The following is a 17,604-nucleotide window of genomic DNA, read 5'->3' as shown; positions in this document are numbered from 1 at the left end:
GTGGCTGCATTTGATGATTTTTTTTCTAAATTTTTTTGCACCGCCACTGTTTAGATGTATGTATGCACATTTTATGTATGCGCATTTAATCCTGCCCCCCCCCCCCCCATTATAACAGATGGGCGATTTTCTAGCACCGATCCTGGTGAAAAAAAAAACGATTTGCTGAAAATTTAAATTGATTTGACCTCTCAACTCGATTCAGGATTCAAATGGATTTTTTCCCCAGCCCTACCCCATATGTGTACAATCAGCTCTGTTTTTTTTTTCTTGCTTGTTCAAAGTACCAGCAAAAAAAATGCTGTTCCTTTGAAAAGCGATCTGTGCTCAGATCGCTTTTCAGAGGCATTTGACAGCCGGTAAAGAGGCAATATGTTGCCTCCTGACCAACTGTTTTAACCCCTTAATAATAATTTTTTTTTTTTAATAACAAACATGTTATACTTACCTTCACTGTGCAGCTCATTTTGCACAGAGTGGCCCCCGAACTTCATCTTCTGGGATCCCTCGGCGCTAATCATGTGCTTCAAAAAAAAATCCATGTGTCCGGCGCCCTCCATGTAGATTAGGGGTTGGGTGTATGGAAAAGGGGGGCAGCACCCCTGCGCCCCGTATGAGCGGCCGCCACTGGATCTAACTCTTCCCTTCTCCATCGAATGCACCACAATGGACTAAAATGTGCATAACCCTTTTTAACAGTGCAGCGCACCCCAACACACGGTATTTGCATTGTGGTGCAATGGGGTGCATTGAGCTCCACTGTGCAATGAATTGAATTGTAGACATGTGCAATTAATTTCGGTCCAAATCTAAAGTCGGAAAAAAAATTGGTTATTCGGCGATTCGGATGTATCCAAATCCCCAAATGAAATGGTAACGAATTTGGTTGAAATTTATTTAGTTTATTGGTTTTCTAAAGAATTCCACGTTTTCAGAATGATTTGAATTCAGATCGGCTGAAACCCTCCTGAACCATACCAGGCCAATTTGTTAGAAAATGAATAAACAAAACTAAACTAAATGAAATTAGCAACATAACGAATCTATCCAAAATGAAACTAAACAAATGTTTCCATTCTACACATGTCTATTGCTTTGGCATTTGCAATGAGCGGGTACGTTACCATGGTTGGTGGCAACGCCAGGTGGGCTCTAACCCATCCTTGCTCCATACAATGCACCCCCAAAGATGACATGTGCATGGCTTTTTTTAACAATGCAGTGCAAAGTAAGGCACGATATAGAATAAAAAAAAAAAAAAGGCGGCAGTGAGGGGCCTTTTTTCAGCGCAAAAACAGGGCCAGAATAACTGAAAGGGGTTTCTGTAACCCTCAGGAGCCTATTGCACTTCAATACAGGCACCCCTACCCCCTTTACTGTGCCCTCCCAACCCCCTGTACTGTGCCCTCCCAATGCCCTGTACTGTGCCCTCCCAACCCCCTGTACTGTGCCCTCCTACCCCCTGTACTGTGCCCTCCTAACCCTCTGTACTGTGCCCTCCCAACCCCCTGTACTGTGCCCTCCCAACGCCCTGTACTGTGCCCTCCCAACCCCCTGTACTGTGCCCTCCCAATGCCCTGTACTGTGCCCTCCCAACCCCCTGTACTGTGCCCTCCCAACGCCCTGTACTGTGCCCTCCTACCCCCTGTACTGTGCCCTTCTAACGCCCTGTACTGTGCCCTCCTACCCCCTGTACTGTGCCCTTCTAACACCCTGTACTGTGCCCTCCCAACCCCCTGTACTGTGCCCTCCCAACCCCCTGTACTGTGCCCTCCCAACGCCCTGTACTGTGCCCTCCCAACCCCCTGTACTGTGCCCTCCTACCCCCTGTACTGTGCCCTTCTAACGCCCTGTACTGTGCCCTCTTACCCCCTGTACTGTGCCCTCCTAACCCTCTGTACTGTGCCCTCCCAACCAGGGTTTTTTTTCTCAGAGAATAGGTACAGGTACTCACTTTTAGAGTCCCCCTTATCTCCACCCCTACCCACCTTTGAGCACCATCCCTTGGGTCCACCCCCTACTCACCTCCCAGCAACGTCCCTTTTAGAGAATAATGAACCAACTATCATTTTGTGGTGCTAGTTAATTTGTATGGAATTTGATAATGTTAACAAGAAAAACAGTAACATAGATCCCCTGCAGCCAGCAAGTATAGCCCCCCCCCCTCTGCAACAATAGATCCTCCTGCAACAATAGATCCCCTGGCAACAACAGATCCCTCCCTGCAACAATAGACACAGCCACAACAAAATACCCACCAATAGACAATAGATCCCCCAGCAGCCTGCATCAATAGCAGTGTTGGAGGTGCCGGAACTGCGTTCCCCCACGTTCCTGCTGAAAAAATGCCCTGCTCCCAACCCCTTGTACTGTGCCCACCACCTCTTTCTAGGCGACAGGTATCAGTAATTGGTGTTGGTGAGTACTTGCATAAAAGTATCGGTACTCGTACGCGGTGTTAAAAAAAACAATGCATCCCTAACACCGATACATTTTTACCCAAATTGTGAAAGTTTTCTGAAATCTCCCATAATTTAAAGAAAAGGAAAACTCAAATTTTTGCTTATCTTTTGCCCCCCCCCCCCCCCCCAAGAATAAATGTGCCCTATTGTATCTCGCCCAGTGTCTCCAATGTTCTGGGATCCCATTGAATTGGATATATAAAAAAAAACAGTTTTCCAAACCGTGGCAAGTACACGTTTTTTTATTTTAAAATCTTGCAGATTACGGCGGTATCATCAGACGGGGGTCAAGCACCCAATCCGGCAGAATATTGCCGAAGCTGCTCAGATTTACCCCGAATTTTCTAATCATCCTTATCTTTGCAGTAGCTAACGAAAAACCGCGACGCCTATCTCATCAGAGGGAAGCGGATACGTTTTTGGAAACCCCATCAGACTGTAATCAGGATTCTTGCTGCTGGAGAATCAGCGGCGTGTGGAAGTTCAGTCCTTTCCCTCAGGCATGGGGCACGCCGATCCTCTTCATCACAATGGCTTTTTAAAGAGCTCTACACGTTAGGAGAAGGTTTAAAATGCATTTTTCCCTGATAAAAACACCTTAACTCTTAGCGGGGAAACATCTCCAACCGGGATTGTTAAACTGCTCCGCAAAGTGACTGTTATAGATAAGAGTCGGCGAGAACTCGGGAGGTTTACTTAAGAGATGAACGCCAGGAATCCAGACACTTTTGGAAAATGGATTAGGCGGTTAATAAGGACCGAAACCTGTTTTTCAGACTCGGTGTTTACAAGATAAAAAAACAATTTTTTTTTTTTGCTAGAAAATTACTTAGAACCCCCAAACATTATAAAAAAAAAATTCTAACACTCTAGAGAATAAAATGGCGGTCGTTGCAATACTTTCTGTCATACCGTATTTGCACAGCGGTCTTACAAGTGCACTTTTTTTGGAAAAAAAAAACACTTTTTTAAATTCAAAAAAATAAAACAACAGTGAATTTAGCCCAATTTGTTTTATGTTCCGAAGGATAATTTTACACCGAGTAAATTGATACCCAACATGTCACACTTCAAAAATTGCGCCCGCTCGTGGAATGGCGTCAAACATTTACCCTTAGAAATCTCCATAGGCAACATTTAAAAAATTCTACAGGTTGCCTCTTTTAAATTACAGAGGAGGTCTAAAATATATATATATATATACAGTGGTGTGAAAAAGTGTTTGCCCCCTTCCTCATTTCCTGTTCCTTTGCATGTTTGTCACACTTAAGTGTTTCGGAACATCAAACCAATTTAAACAATAGTCAAGGACAACACAAGTAAACACAAAATGCAATTTGTAAATGAAGGTGTTTATTATTAAAGGGGAAAAAAAATCCAAACCATCATGGCCCTGTGTGAAAAAGTGATTGCCCCCTAAACCTAATAACTGGTTGGGCCACCCTTAGCAGCAACAACTGCAACCAAGCGTTTGCGATAACGTGCAATGAGGCTTTTACAGCGTCCTGGAGGAATTTTGGCCCACTCATCTTTGCAGAATTGTCCTAATTCAGTTACATTAGAGGGTTTTCGAGCATGAACGGCCTTTTTAAGGTCATACCACAACATCTCAATAGGATTCAGGTCAGGACTTTGGCTAGGCCACTCCAAAGTCTTCATTTTGTTTTTCTTCAGCCATTCGGTGGTGGACTTGCTGGTGTGTTTAGGATCATTGTCCTGCTGCAGAACCCAAGTTGGTTTCAGCTTGAGTACACGAACAGATGGTCGGACATTCTCCTTCAGGATCTCTTGGTAGACAGCAGAATTCATAGTTCCTTTTATCACGGCAAGTCTTCCAGGTCCTGAAGCAGCAAAACAGCCCCAGACCATCACACTACCACCACCATATTTTACTGTTGGTATAATGTTCTTTTTATGAAATGCAGTGTTCCTTCTACGCCAGATATACTTGGACACACACCTTCCAAAGAGTTCCACTTTTGTCTCATCGGTCCACAGAATGTTGTCCCAAAAGTCTTGGGGATCATCAAGATGTGTTGTGGAGAAATTGAGACGAGCTTTGATGTTCTTTTTGCTCAGCAGTGGTTTTCTCCTTGGAACTCTGCCATGCAGGCCATTTTTGCCCAGTCTTTTCCTGATGGTGGAGGCATGAACGCTGACCTTAACTGAAGCAAGTGAGGCCTGCAGTTCCTTGGATGTTGTTGTGGGGTCTTTTGTGACCTCTTGGATGAGTCGTCGCTGCGCTCTTGGGGTAATTTTGGGCGGCCGGCCACTCCTGGGAAGGTTCACCACTGTTCCATGTCTTCGCCATTTGTGGATAATGGCTCTCACTGTGGTTCGCTGGATTCCCAAAGCTTTGGAAATGGCTTTATAACCCTTTCCAGACTGATAGATCTCAATTACTTTCTTTCTCAATTGTTCCTGAATTTCTTTGGGTCTCGGCATGATGTGTAGCTTTTAAGGATCTTCTGGTGGACCTTACTGTGTCAAGCAGCTCCTATTTAAGTGATGCCTTGATTGTGAACAGGTGTGGCAATAATCAGGCCTGGGTGTGGCTAGAGAAATTGAACTCAGGTGTGGACAACCACAGTTATAGTATGTTTTAACAAGGGGGGCAATCACTTTTTCACACAGGGCCATGATGGTTTGGATTTTTTTTCACCTTTAATAATAAACACCTTCATTTACAAATTGCATTTTGTGTTTACTTGTGTTGTCCTTGACTATTGTTTAAATTGATTTGATGTTCTGAAACACTTAAGCGTGACAAACATGCAAAGGAACAGGAAATGAGGAAGGGGGCAAACACTTTTTCACACCACTGTATATATATATATATATATATATATATATATATATATATATATATATATTTTTTTTTTTCTCTTCCTTAATTTTCTGTTCTATTTTATTCTCTTTGAAAAATGGAAAAGGTTTCGAATTTGAAAACGATTTGAATTTGAAATAGAAAAATTCAAATTGATTCGTAAGCGAATAAACAAAATGAATTCTGAAAATGAAATAAACAAATAAAACAAATTTAACTAAAATTTCGGACTTTCCGAAAAAGATTAGTTCGGAATTGAAACGAATCTGAAATAACAAGAAAAAAAAAAATTCTGATGAAATTCAAATTAGAATGATTTTCGAATACTTTTTCGAATTCAAATTGTTTTCAAATTTCCAAAGAGACAAAAGTAGAATAGAAAAAATAAAGGAATAGATTATATATATTTTTTCTATTCCTTAATTTTCTATTCTATTTTATACTCGATTTTCGAAAACGATTCGAATTTGAAATAGAAAAATTTGAATTGATTGGAAAGCGAATAAACAAAATGAATTCTGAAAACGAAATAAACAACTGAAACAAATTTAAGTAAAGTTTTTGAAATAGAATAGTACGGAATTTAAACAAATCCTGACGGAAAAAAAAATTTGGACGAAATTCAAATTTGAATACTTTTCGAATTCAAATAGTTTTTAAATTTCCAAGGAGAATAAAATAGAATAGAAAATAAAGGCATAGAATATATATATAAATTATTATTTTTTTCCTTAATTTTCTGTTCTATTTTATTCTCTTTGGAAATTGGAAAATGATTTGATTTTCGAAAAAGATTCGGATTTGAAATAGAAAAATTTGAATTGATTGGAAAGCGAATAAATAAAATGAATTCTGAAAAAGAAATAAACAACTGAAACAAATTTAAGTAAAGTTTTTGAATTAGAATAGTACAGAATTGAAACAAATCCTGAATAGCGGAAAAAAAATTTGGACGGAATTCAAATTTGAATACTTTTCGAATTCAAATAGTTTTTAAATTTCCAAGGAGAATAAAATAGAATAGAAAATAAAGGAATAGAATAGATATATATTTTTTTCTCTTCCTTAATTTTCTGTTCTATTTTATACTCTTTGGAAATTGGAAAACGATTCGCATTTCGAAAACTATTTGAATTTGAAATCGAAAAATTTGAATTGATTTGAAAGAGAACAAACGAAAAAAAATTCCGAAAACGAATTAAACAAATGAACCGAATCTAACCAAACAAATTTATGTAAATAATGAATCGAAACATGTCTAGTTGCGAATGGCTTTGTAACTTGTTAGTATTTTGAATTTATTTCGCTGGGCGTTCGGAAGCCAGTGTAGGAATTGTCAGAGAAGGGTGGAGGAACAGTGGCGGCCGGTCCATAAGGGGCGCAGGGGTGCCGTCCCACCCCCAAAGTTTCCATATTGTGGGGTACAAGCTGGAGACGGAGAGCCAAGAAAACATCCATACGGGCTGACTTTGAAAATTGCTGAAAGGTAATCACTGCAGACCAGAAAAGGGTCTTCAACATCTTGGTCAGCCGGTAGTATGGATAACTATACAAGTTATGGGGAGAAGGGTCTGGAGGAATCTGGGGGTGTAGGATCTGCCCACCATCCTGGAATGAGGGCCCTTCCTCCTGATTTTTGGGATATATGTTGTAATGAGACAACTGATGCCTTCTGCTCTAGGAAGACCTTACCGTGCAACACTCTGGTTCCATTGGAGGACTTTTTGGTTCCATAAGTTCCTTCTCACCATAGCCTGTTTGGTTGTACTATCTCACAAAAACAAGTAGACTCAGCCAACTGAAGAGGAGTAGAAGACCTGGCACTCAGACACGGAGGAATCGTGATGAGATCGCACACACTTCCTGTCCAGCAAGCTGTGCGGGGAAAACTGTCTGGCATCGAGATCGTGTGGGTTGACTTATGAGTGTAAGAAGGGAGTGATAACTGTTTGCTCTCCGCAGATTTCCTTGCAGTAAAAGAACAGATTTATATTTGGTGCAACGCCGCTATTACCCTGCCTGGCAGAGCGGTGTGCAGGCCGGTGAAAATCCACTCGTAATGGAATAGAGTTCACATTTATTTTCTAGGAGATGCTGAAAATGTTTGGATGACGTTTTGGGGAAGGAAGCTTTGCATTTGCCTAACTTTTACCGCATCCCTTTGGGTTGACGCTGTTGTTTCAGTTGGCCGAACTGAATAAATAGAGAGAATATATATATATATATATATATATATATATATATATATATACGGTATACAGGCTGCACCTGGGCTAATATATACACTACATTACCAAAAGTATTGGGACGCCTGCCTTTACACGCACATGAATTTTAATGCCATCCCATTGAGTTGGCCCACTCTTTGCAGCTATAACAGCTTCAACTCTTCTGGGAAGGCTGTCCACAAAGTTTAGGAGGGTGTCTATGGGAACATTTGGCCATTCTTCCAGAAGTCCTTTTGTAAGGTCATCCCAACGGTGTTCTGTTGGGTTAAGGTCAGGACTCTGTGCAGGCCAGTCAAGCTCATCCATGTAGGGTGTCCACGTGTCCCGGATTGCCCGGGATTGTCCCTTAATGCATATTTGTGTCCCTGGTCCCGGGCACCTTCATTCCGGGACAATACAGTGTCCCGGAATGAAAAAAAAAAACATACCGCCAGTCCACCACCCTGATAAACATTGCCGAAGCAGTCGAACAAACTGGTTGCTAGGGCGGCCCCTCCTCGCGTCTAGCAACCAGTGATGTCGGCTGATCTAGGCTATCCTGAGCTATGCCTGCGCTGAGCAGCTCGCCTCCGAGTCCACCCACCTCCTCTTCTCCTTCTCCGCCTCCAGCCGCAGCAGAGAGAGGGAGAGAGCAGCTGAGCATTTTCTGTATCTCCTCCTCCTGAGTCTAGTCCATGCTGCTGGTAATCCAGGATCCCCCACGGCAGCCCGTGCCACTGTCCAGTGCCAGAGCTGACTACTCCCGCTGCATGCAGCTTATTGCCAGTCCAGCAGCCAGCCGCCTGACTTCTCTCCTCCTGAGCCTCCTCCCACCCACAAGGGCCACAACCCGTCAGTAGGGATGAACCGAACACCCCCCTGTTCGGTTCGCACCAGAACCTGCGAACAGACCTAAACTTCGTGTGAACTTTAGAACCCTATTAAAGTCTATGGGACTCGAACGTTCACAATCTAAAGTGCTCATTTTAAAGGGTAATATGCAGGTTACTGTCCTAAAAAGTGTTTGGGGACCCGGGTCCTGCCCCAGGAGACATGGATCAATGCAAAAAAAAGTTTTAAAAACGGCCGTTTTTTCAGGAGCAGTGATTTTAATAATGATTAAAGTGAAACAATAAAAGTGTAATATTCCTTTAAATTTCGTACCTGGGGGGTGTCTATAGTATGCCTGTGAAGGGGTGCATGTTTCTGGTGCTTAGAACTGTCCCTGCACAAAGTGTCATTTGTGCAGGAAAAAAAGTCCTTTAAAATCACTTGCGGCTATTGTCGGGTCCCGTAATACAGAGAACACTCAATGAGTGTTCTCTGTATTAGCCGACAATTCATTCATTCATTGATAATAAAAAAATAAAATAAAAAAAAAAAGCGTGGGGGTTCCCCTAAATTCAATTACCAGGCCCTTCAGGTCTGACATGGATATTAAGGGGAACCCCGTGTCAAATTTAAAAAAAAAATTGACGTAGGGGTCCCCCTAAATATCCATAACCAGACCCTTCAGGTCTGATATGGATATTAAGGGGAACCCCGCATCAAATTAAAAAAAATTGACGTGGGGGTCCCCCTAAAAATCCATATCAGACCCTTTATCCGAGCACGCAACCTGGCAGGCCGCAGGAAAAGAGGGGGGGACGAGAGAGCGCCCCCCCTCCCTCCTGAACCGTACCAGGCCACATACCCTCAACATTGGGAGGATGCTTTGGGGGTCTGTGACCCCTCAAAGCACCGTGTCCCCATGTTGATGAGGACAAGGGCCTCATCCTCACAACCCTGGCCGTTGGTTGTGAGGGTCTGCGGGCAGGGGGCTTATCAGAATCTGGAAGCCCCCTTTAACAAGGGGACCCCCAGTTCCCGGCCCCCCCCCCTGTTTGAAATGGTAAGGGGGTACAAAAGTACCCCTACCATTTCACAAAGAAAGTGTCAAAATGGTTAAATAAGACAAACACACTTTTGAAAAAGGTGCAAAACTACTTTCTTTGGGTAAAAAAAGTCCACCGGAGCCCACACACGGGCGGATTGTCCGGCGGACTTGAGTCCGCCGGACTTTTCCACCGGATTGTTTGATCGTGTGTACGCGGCTTTAGTCCAGGTCAATAAGTCCCAGCAAACTGCGCTTAGCAGGGTGGGATAGCTGCTGGTGTACAACGTTTCGAAATGATCTACGAGTTGGATTCCCACTGAAATTTCCTTTTAACTCTGAGCATGTAGAGGGGTAATCTCGTTCCAGAACAACACAAATGCAAATTTCGGCCCCCTTTCCCACACATCATCAATACCCAGGTGCAGTGTAAAATGTAAAATGTAATTGTTGGTGTCAATGCTTGTAGAAATGATTTGCATCAAAGGCTCCGAGCCGCCCGGCTGACACCAACACTGCCGGCCATTGTATTATTCATAGAGGAGCTCTGAGTCCCAGCATCTAAAGGCACATTGATATGAAAAAAAAAAATCTGTCCACTTCAAATTAAAAGTAAAATTGTGTTAATGAGAAATCCATAGCCTGCTAAGTCATGAAAAATGGATCTGGCATTAAGAAGCCGCCGAGTTTATTAGGCTGCTGGTCCAATAATTATAACCGTTCTCTCCGTCTTAAAGGGAATCTTTTCATTCCTCGATAGGGATGAGCAAAAACTGAGCGCTTTAGTTTTCCAGAAATGACTGCTTTAATCAATTTTTATTGAGAAATTTTCAAAGAAGTGTATAACATATAACGGTAAAGCATGGATAGACAGAGCAATCCAAAGGTATGAGCATGATGTGGTCGGCATATATCAAAGGAAACAACCCGTGTAACATGCAATAATCTAAAATCATACTTGAAGCAAAGACTTTGTGAGTGCTCTGAAGTACAAGCAAGTAGTACTTGCAAATGGGAAGGGAGAGTAAGGGATGGGAGAACAGTTAAAGTGGGAAGAGGAGTGAAGAGGAAGAATAGTACTTACGGGTATCACTTAGAAGTAATGTGTTGAGGAGTGGGGAAGTGGTGTGAGTACCAGTCCATCAAAGTAGACCATCCATCCTCCATCCAAGGAGACCATCCATCCTCCATCCAAGCAGACCATCCATCCTTCATCCAAGGTGACCATCCATCCTCCAGCCTAGGAGACCATCCATCCTCCATCCAAGGAGACGACCCATCCTCCATCCAAGGTGACCATCCATCCTCCATCCAAGGAGACCATCCATCCTCCATCCAAGGTGACCATCCATCCTCCATCCAAGGAGACCATCCATCCTCCATCCAAGGAGACCATCCATTCTCCATCCAAGGTGGCCATCCATCCTCCATCCAAGGAGACCATCCATCCTCCATCCAAGGAGACCATCCATGCTCCATCCAAGGTGACCCTCCATCCTCCATCCAAGGAGACCATCTATCCTCCATCCAAGGAGACCATCCATCCTCCATCCAAGGAGACCATCCATTCTCCATCCAAGGTGGCCATCCATCCTCCATCCAAGGAGACCATCCATCCTCCATCCAAGGTGACCATCCATCCTCCATCCAAGGAGACCATCCATCCTCCATCCAAGGAGACCATCCATCCTCCATCCAAGGTGACCATCCATCCTCCATCCAAGGAGACCATCCATCCTCCATCCAAGGTGACCATGCTCTATGGGAGTAAGTATAAGCTGTCCTGGATGGAGACAGTATTGTTTCATACATATAGTGGGTGTGAGTTCTTTGGACCATGGCCTCTGTGGATGGTGGAGTGGTGGATTTCCACAGTCTGGTGACCGACAGTCTTGCTGACAAAAGGATGTGGGTAATTACTCTGCACACATCTGAGGGGACGGTTTCTATTTTAAGTAGGTTAAGTAGGGCTAGGCCCGGGGTCATTGGAATAGTAGAGTGAGCGATTTTTCCGAGATAACGTTAAAGGTCTCTCTCCAAAAGTTGCTTAACTTGGGACAGGTCCATTGGATATGGCGGAGGGATCCTTCTTCTCTGCATCCTCTTCAGCATAGATGAAGGAGGTGTGGATGGAATGAAGAGTTGCGTTGTGGTGTAAGGTTCTATTGTTGGGAGATTTTTTTGTGTCAGTTCCCAGAGGGAGGTGCTGTGTGCTGTATGGTAGATTGACATAAGTGAACGTTGCCATTGGGATGTAGTGAATTGGGTTCCAATGTCCTTTTCCCACTTAGTAAAGGGGAGGGACTTGTCAAACGTCCTTTTTTCCTGTAAAAGATTATAAAAAAAAGATATCTCTTTTTTTTTGTTGGGAGATAGGGACTTGAAGAATAGCCGTGCTTGGGTTGGAATTTCCTTTGTTAGATGTGGCTGCTTGTCTAGACAATGGCTAATTTGCAAGTATTGGCACATGCCCATCCATTACCAGTCTTGTTGCCTCTGGGGGAAGGATTTCAATTTACCTCTATTATAAAGATCACTTATCTCTCTATGAGGGACGTCCAGCAATGATAGAAGACGTAAACCGGGTATCATCAGCTTTAGTGTTGTTATGGGTATTGGGTATTTTCAGTGAGGATGTGGGAGTCGGATTCCACTGGGAGGTTATGAATTTCCACCAGGTAAGAGTGGCGCTTTGAGTGTAAGTGGTGGATATAAGTATTGGGGGATATCGCCTCTAGGGCCTGTAGTATATAGCCAATTTTCCAGGTTGTGCCCTGGCACCATTGTTTGTTCCAGTTCACACCAGTGGGTACTATAAGTGGATGTGAACCAGCTTCTCAACTGTGCTAGGATTGTAGATTGATAGTAGACTTTGATGTCCGCTAGGCTGTAGCCTCCCGCTAACCTCTTTTTCATTTTCCAGAAATTTCAATGAAAATCTAGCAAAATTCATCAAAATTTGCAAATTTGGGTAAAATGCTTTTCGAATGAAGGAAGACGTAACCCAACTCTGGGAGCTGTGCGATATCACGCAAACAGCCAGCAAAGGACTAGTCAACTGGAAAAGTCAAAGACCTCATCTCCAACCCCTCCACTGATGTATGCAGATAGAAATGACACCTAACAGCCAGAGAAGGGTGGAGGTGCCCTGGATGAGCTCACAGTCAGCTTAGCTTAACCTTCTCATCTTCTGGAGTGAGGAGCAGAATATACTGTAGGTCCCCAAAGGAGGAGCAACTGGGGATCTATATACTTCATGGTTCAGCCCTCAACAGAAATTCAGTCTTTACTATGCTGATGACCCATTTGCATTGCAGTAACATGCTCATTAATGGGTGTCTTACTGCAATGCATGGCAACACACATGAAACGCGTTGCTACGTTGCAGTGCCATTCATTTTGAGTGAAGGCGCGTTTTATCCCACCCACAGGGCTTAGTCACAAGTCTCAATAACTAATGGCATGGCAACACACACTCAAAACGTGCTTGTGGTAGGGCCTGTGTGGAGTCGGGCTAAAGCCGTTTCCCCTTTTTTCCCTGGGCTTCTGTTTGGTGTGTGGCGGTTGGACTTTCTTTGCTTATGGAGTAGATTCAGGGACGGGACGGGGAGAGTGACCTGAGACAGGGGGACTGGGGACCTGGAGCTGTGCCCCAAGTTTTTTGTCAGCCACAGAACATGCTTCTCTCCCCCCCAACTACGACCCCCTTTAGCTATTAAAAGCATACAAGCAGTGGCCGCTTTTCTCCTCCTGGCCAATCAGAAAGCAGGTATGAAACCGGTTTTCCAATTGGCCAAAACATCAGGCGATCCTATTGGACACCTAGCGCCGGGATGAGTAGAGAGGAGACGCACCACGGAAGCTGCTCCAGGAGAGGACACCAGAGCAGCTTTCCCCAAGCCCGCCGCGCTTAATGACAGGGACAGGAAGATGGACGCATACATGGTAAGGACTGACCAAGGTTTTAGTGCCATTCTGCGTGGGGGCGACTGGTTTGCTGGGTGTGTTAGTGCCGAACTGTGGGGGGGGGGGGTGGTTTTGCTGGGGTTGTTAGTGCCGCACTGCAGGGGGGGTTGCTGGGCGTGTTGGTGCTGCGCCACAGGGTTTCGATTTGCTGGGGGGGTAGTGCAGCGCAGCAGGGGGGTGGTTTGCTGGGGGTGTTAGTTCCATGCTGGGGAGGGGTAGGAGCAGTTGTGATAGTGCCGCTCCACCGGCAGCCCAGGGGGGGGGGGGTTGTTTGCTGCCCCCCCCCCCCCCCCCAAAACAAAAAAAAAACACTAGCCACCACTGCATACAAGCACCGTACTCTTGTGCCACCGGAAGACACGAGCAACCAGACAGCCAAGCAAAGCCGGGATCAGCTTTGTCTGATCGTGATAGTAACCCAGAAACGATGACATGACATCACTTCCGGTTTATGTGGAAATAATCGTAATTTTTTAGAAATGGAAAGCATTAAAAAACGTCAATCTTGGTGTTTTGAATGCAGAAAGGGCAGATGAAGGATTTGGCCCCAGATCGCTCCATAAAGAGGACCTGTCACATTAGCCATGAGGATGTTTACATTCCTTGTGACAGCAATACAAGTGCTGAAAAAGAATTAAATTAACTTAATGCCAAATACATCCCTGGGAATTACAGGCCAGTCAGCCTAACATCAATAGTATGTAAACTCTTGGAGGGGATGATAAGGGACTATATACAAGATTTTAGTAATGGGAACGGTATCATTAGCAGTAATCAGCATGGATTCACGAAGAATCGTTCTTGCCAAACCAATCTACTAACCTTCTATGAGGAGGTGAGCTGCCATCTAGATAAAGGAAGGCCCATAGATGTGGTGTATCTAGATCAGCCTTCCTCATCCTTTTAACCCTAGAGGAACCCCAAAAATTATTTTCAGGTCTCGAGGAACCCTTACTAAAACCAATTTATCAGGGGTCAATAGGAACAATGCCCCTTATACTGGTGGCCAATAGGAAGAATGTCCCACTTAAAGTGGTGCTCAGAATGCCACCCTTAAAGACAGCTGAAAAGATATTTGGTGTCGTGCTGCTGCTGGGCTTTGCTAAGTGATGCTGAACCTTGAACTCTGTAGGCACCATTAAAAAGGTGATTCATCAGCCACAGCTAAAGGAAACCCTAGCAACCTCTGGAGGAACCCCAGGGTTCCACGGAACCCTGGTTGAGAATGGCTGATCTAGATAAAGGAAGGCCCGTAGACGTGGTGTAGCTAGATAAAGGAAGGCCCGTAGACGTGGTGTATCTAGATAAAGGAAGGCCCGTAGACGTGGTGTATCTAGATAAAGGAAGGCCCGTAGATGTGGTGTATCTAGATAAAGGAAGGCCCGTAGACATGGTGTAGCTAGATAAAGGAAGGCCCATAGATGTGGTGTAGCTAGATAAAGGAAGGCCCATAGACGTGGTGTATCTATATAAAGGAAGGCCCGTAGACGTGGTGTAGCTAGATAAAGGAAGGCCCGTAGACGTGGTGTATCTGGATAAAGGAAGGCCAGTAGACGTGGTGTATCTGGATAAAGGAAGGCCCGTAGATGTGGTGTATCTAGATAAAGGAAGGCCCGTAGACGTGGTGTATCTAGATAAAGGAAGGCCCGTAGACGTGGTGTATCTAGATAAAGGAAGGTCCGTAGACGTGGTGTATCTAGATAAAGGAAGGCCCGTAGAAGTGGTGTATCTAGATAAAGGAAGGCCTGTAGACGTGGTGTATCTGGATAAAGGAAAACGCGTAGACGTGGTGTATCTAGATAAAGGAAGGCCCGTAGACGTGGTTTATCTAGATAAAGGAAGGTCCGTAGATGTGGTGTATCTAGATAAAGGAAGGCCCGTAGATGTGGTGTATCTGGATAAAGGAAGGCCCGTAGATGTGGTGTATCTAGATAAAGGAAGGCCCGTAGATGTGGTGTATCTAGATAAAGGAAGGCCCGTAGATGTGGTGTATCTAGATAAAGGAAGGCCTGTAGACGTGGTGTATCTAGATAAAGGAAGGCCCGTAGATGTGGTGTATCTAGATAAAGGGAGTCCCGTAGATGTGGTGTATCTAGATAAAGGAAGGCCCGTAGATGTGTTGTATCTAGATAAAGGAAGGCCCGTAGATGTGGTGTATCTAGATAAAGGAAGGCCCGTAGATGTGGTGTATCTAGATAAAGGAAGGCCCGTAGACGTGGTGTATCTAGATAAAGGAAGGCCCGTAGACGTGGTGTATCTGGATAAAGGAAGGCCCATAGACGTGGTGTATCTAGATAAAGGAAGGCCCGTAGACGTGGTGTATCTAGATAAAGGAAGGCCCGTAGATGTGGTGTATCTAGATAAAGGAAGGCCCGTAGACGTGGTGTATCTAGATAAAGGAAGGCCCATAGACGTGGTGTATCTAGATAAAGGAAGGCCCGTAGATGTGGTGTATCTAGATAAAGGAAGGCCCGTAGACGTGGTGTATCTAGATAAAGGAAGGCCCGTAGACGTGGTGTATCTAGATAAAGGAAGGCCCGTAGACGTGGTGTATCTAGATAAAGGAAGGCCTGTAGACGTGGTGTATCTGGATAAAGGAAGGCCCGTAGATGTGGTGTATCTGGATTTTGCAAAAGCATTTGACACACTTCCCCATAAACATTTACTATACAAAGTAAGATCCCTTGGCATGGACCATAGGGTGAGTACATGGATTGAAAACTGGCTACAAGGGTGAGTTCAGAGGATGGTAATAAATGGGGGGTACTTGGAATGGTCGGGGTGGGTAGTGGGGTCCCCCAGGGTTCTGTGCTGGGACCAATCCTATTTATTTTGTTCATAAACGACCTGGAGGATGGGGATGGGGGAAACAGTTCAATCTCTGTATTTGTGGACGATACTAAGCTAAGCAGGGAAATAACTTCTCCGCAGGATGTGGAAACCTTGCAAGAAGACCTGAATAAATGAATGGGGGGAGGGGCAACTACACAGCAAATGAGGTTCAATGTAAAATAATGCATTTGGGTGGCAAAAATCTGAATGCAATCTATAGACTGGGGGGAGGGGAACCTCTGGGGGGATGTAGGATGGAGAAGGACCTGGGGGTCCTAGTAGATGATGGGCTCAGCAATGCCAAGCTGCTGCTAACAAAGCAAACAGAATATTGTCCTTAAAAAGGGGATCAACTCCAGAGATAAAACGATAATTCTCCCCTCTACAAGACTCTGGTCCGGCCGCACCTGGAGTGTACTGTCCAGTTCTGGGCACCAGTCCTCAGGAAGGATGTACTGGAAATGGAGCGACTACAAAGAAGGGCAACAAAGCTAATAAAGGGTCTGGAGGATATTAGTTATGAGGAAAGGTTGTGAGCTCTGAACTTATTCTCTCTGGAGAAGAGACGCCTGAGAGGGGATATGATTTCATTATATAAATACCGGACTGGTGACCCCACAATATATAAATACCGGACTGGTGACCCCACAATATATAAATACCGGACTGGTGACCCCACAATATACAAATACCGGACTGGTGACCCCACAATATATAAATACCAGACTGGTGACCCCACAATATATAAATACTGTACTGGTGACCCCACAATATATAAATACTGGACAGGTGACCCCACAATATATAAATACCGGACTGGTGACCCCACAGTATATAAATACCGGACTGGTGACCCCACAATAGGGAGAAAACTTTTTTGCGGAAGGGAGTTTAACAAGACTCGTGGCCACTCATTAAAATGAGAAGAAAAGAGGTTTAACCTTAAACTACGTAGAGAGTTCTTTACTGTAAGAGTGACCAGGATGTGGAATTCCCTTCCACAGGCGGTGGTCTCAGCAGGGGGGCAACGATCGTTTCAAGAAACTATTAGATAATCACCTGAACGACCACAACATACAGAGATATAAATGTAATACTGACATATAATCACACACATAGGTTGGACTTGATGGACTTGTGTCTTTTTTCAACCTCACCTACTATGTAACTCTACAGTAGAGGATTGATTTATTTATTTTTTGCCTTATGCACCTGTGTTTATCACAAGGATAAAAAACATGCTAAAAATAAATACAATTATGGAGGGAGCAGCTAGGCGGCACTTTATACACAGACCTCCATTCTCTGCGCCGCTCACTGTGTCGCATCAGAAGCGTGGCGCGGTGTGATTGGCGACTCGCGGCTCGGAGGGTTACCCTCCGTGGTAAGCGGCGGCTCCAGCAGTTGATGGCGATTTAGCGGCGCTCACCAGCAAGA

The sequence above is a fragment of the Lithobates pipiens genome, unplaced genomic scaffold (genome assembly GCF_037356315.1).
Source record: "Lithobates pipiens isolate NorthernLeopardFrog02 unplaced genomic scaffold, aLitPip1_a1.2 Scaffold_18, whole genome shotgun sequence".
In the NCBI taxonomy this organism is placed as follows: Eukaryota; Metazoa; Chordata; class Amphibia; order Anura; family Ranidae; genus Lithobates; species Lithobates pipiens.
This window is presented reverse-complemented; position numbering follows the sequence as displayed.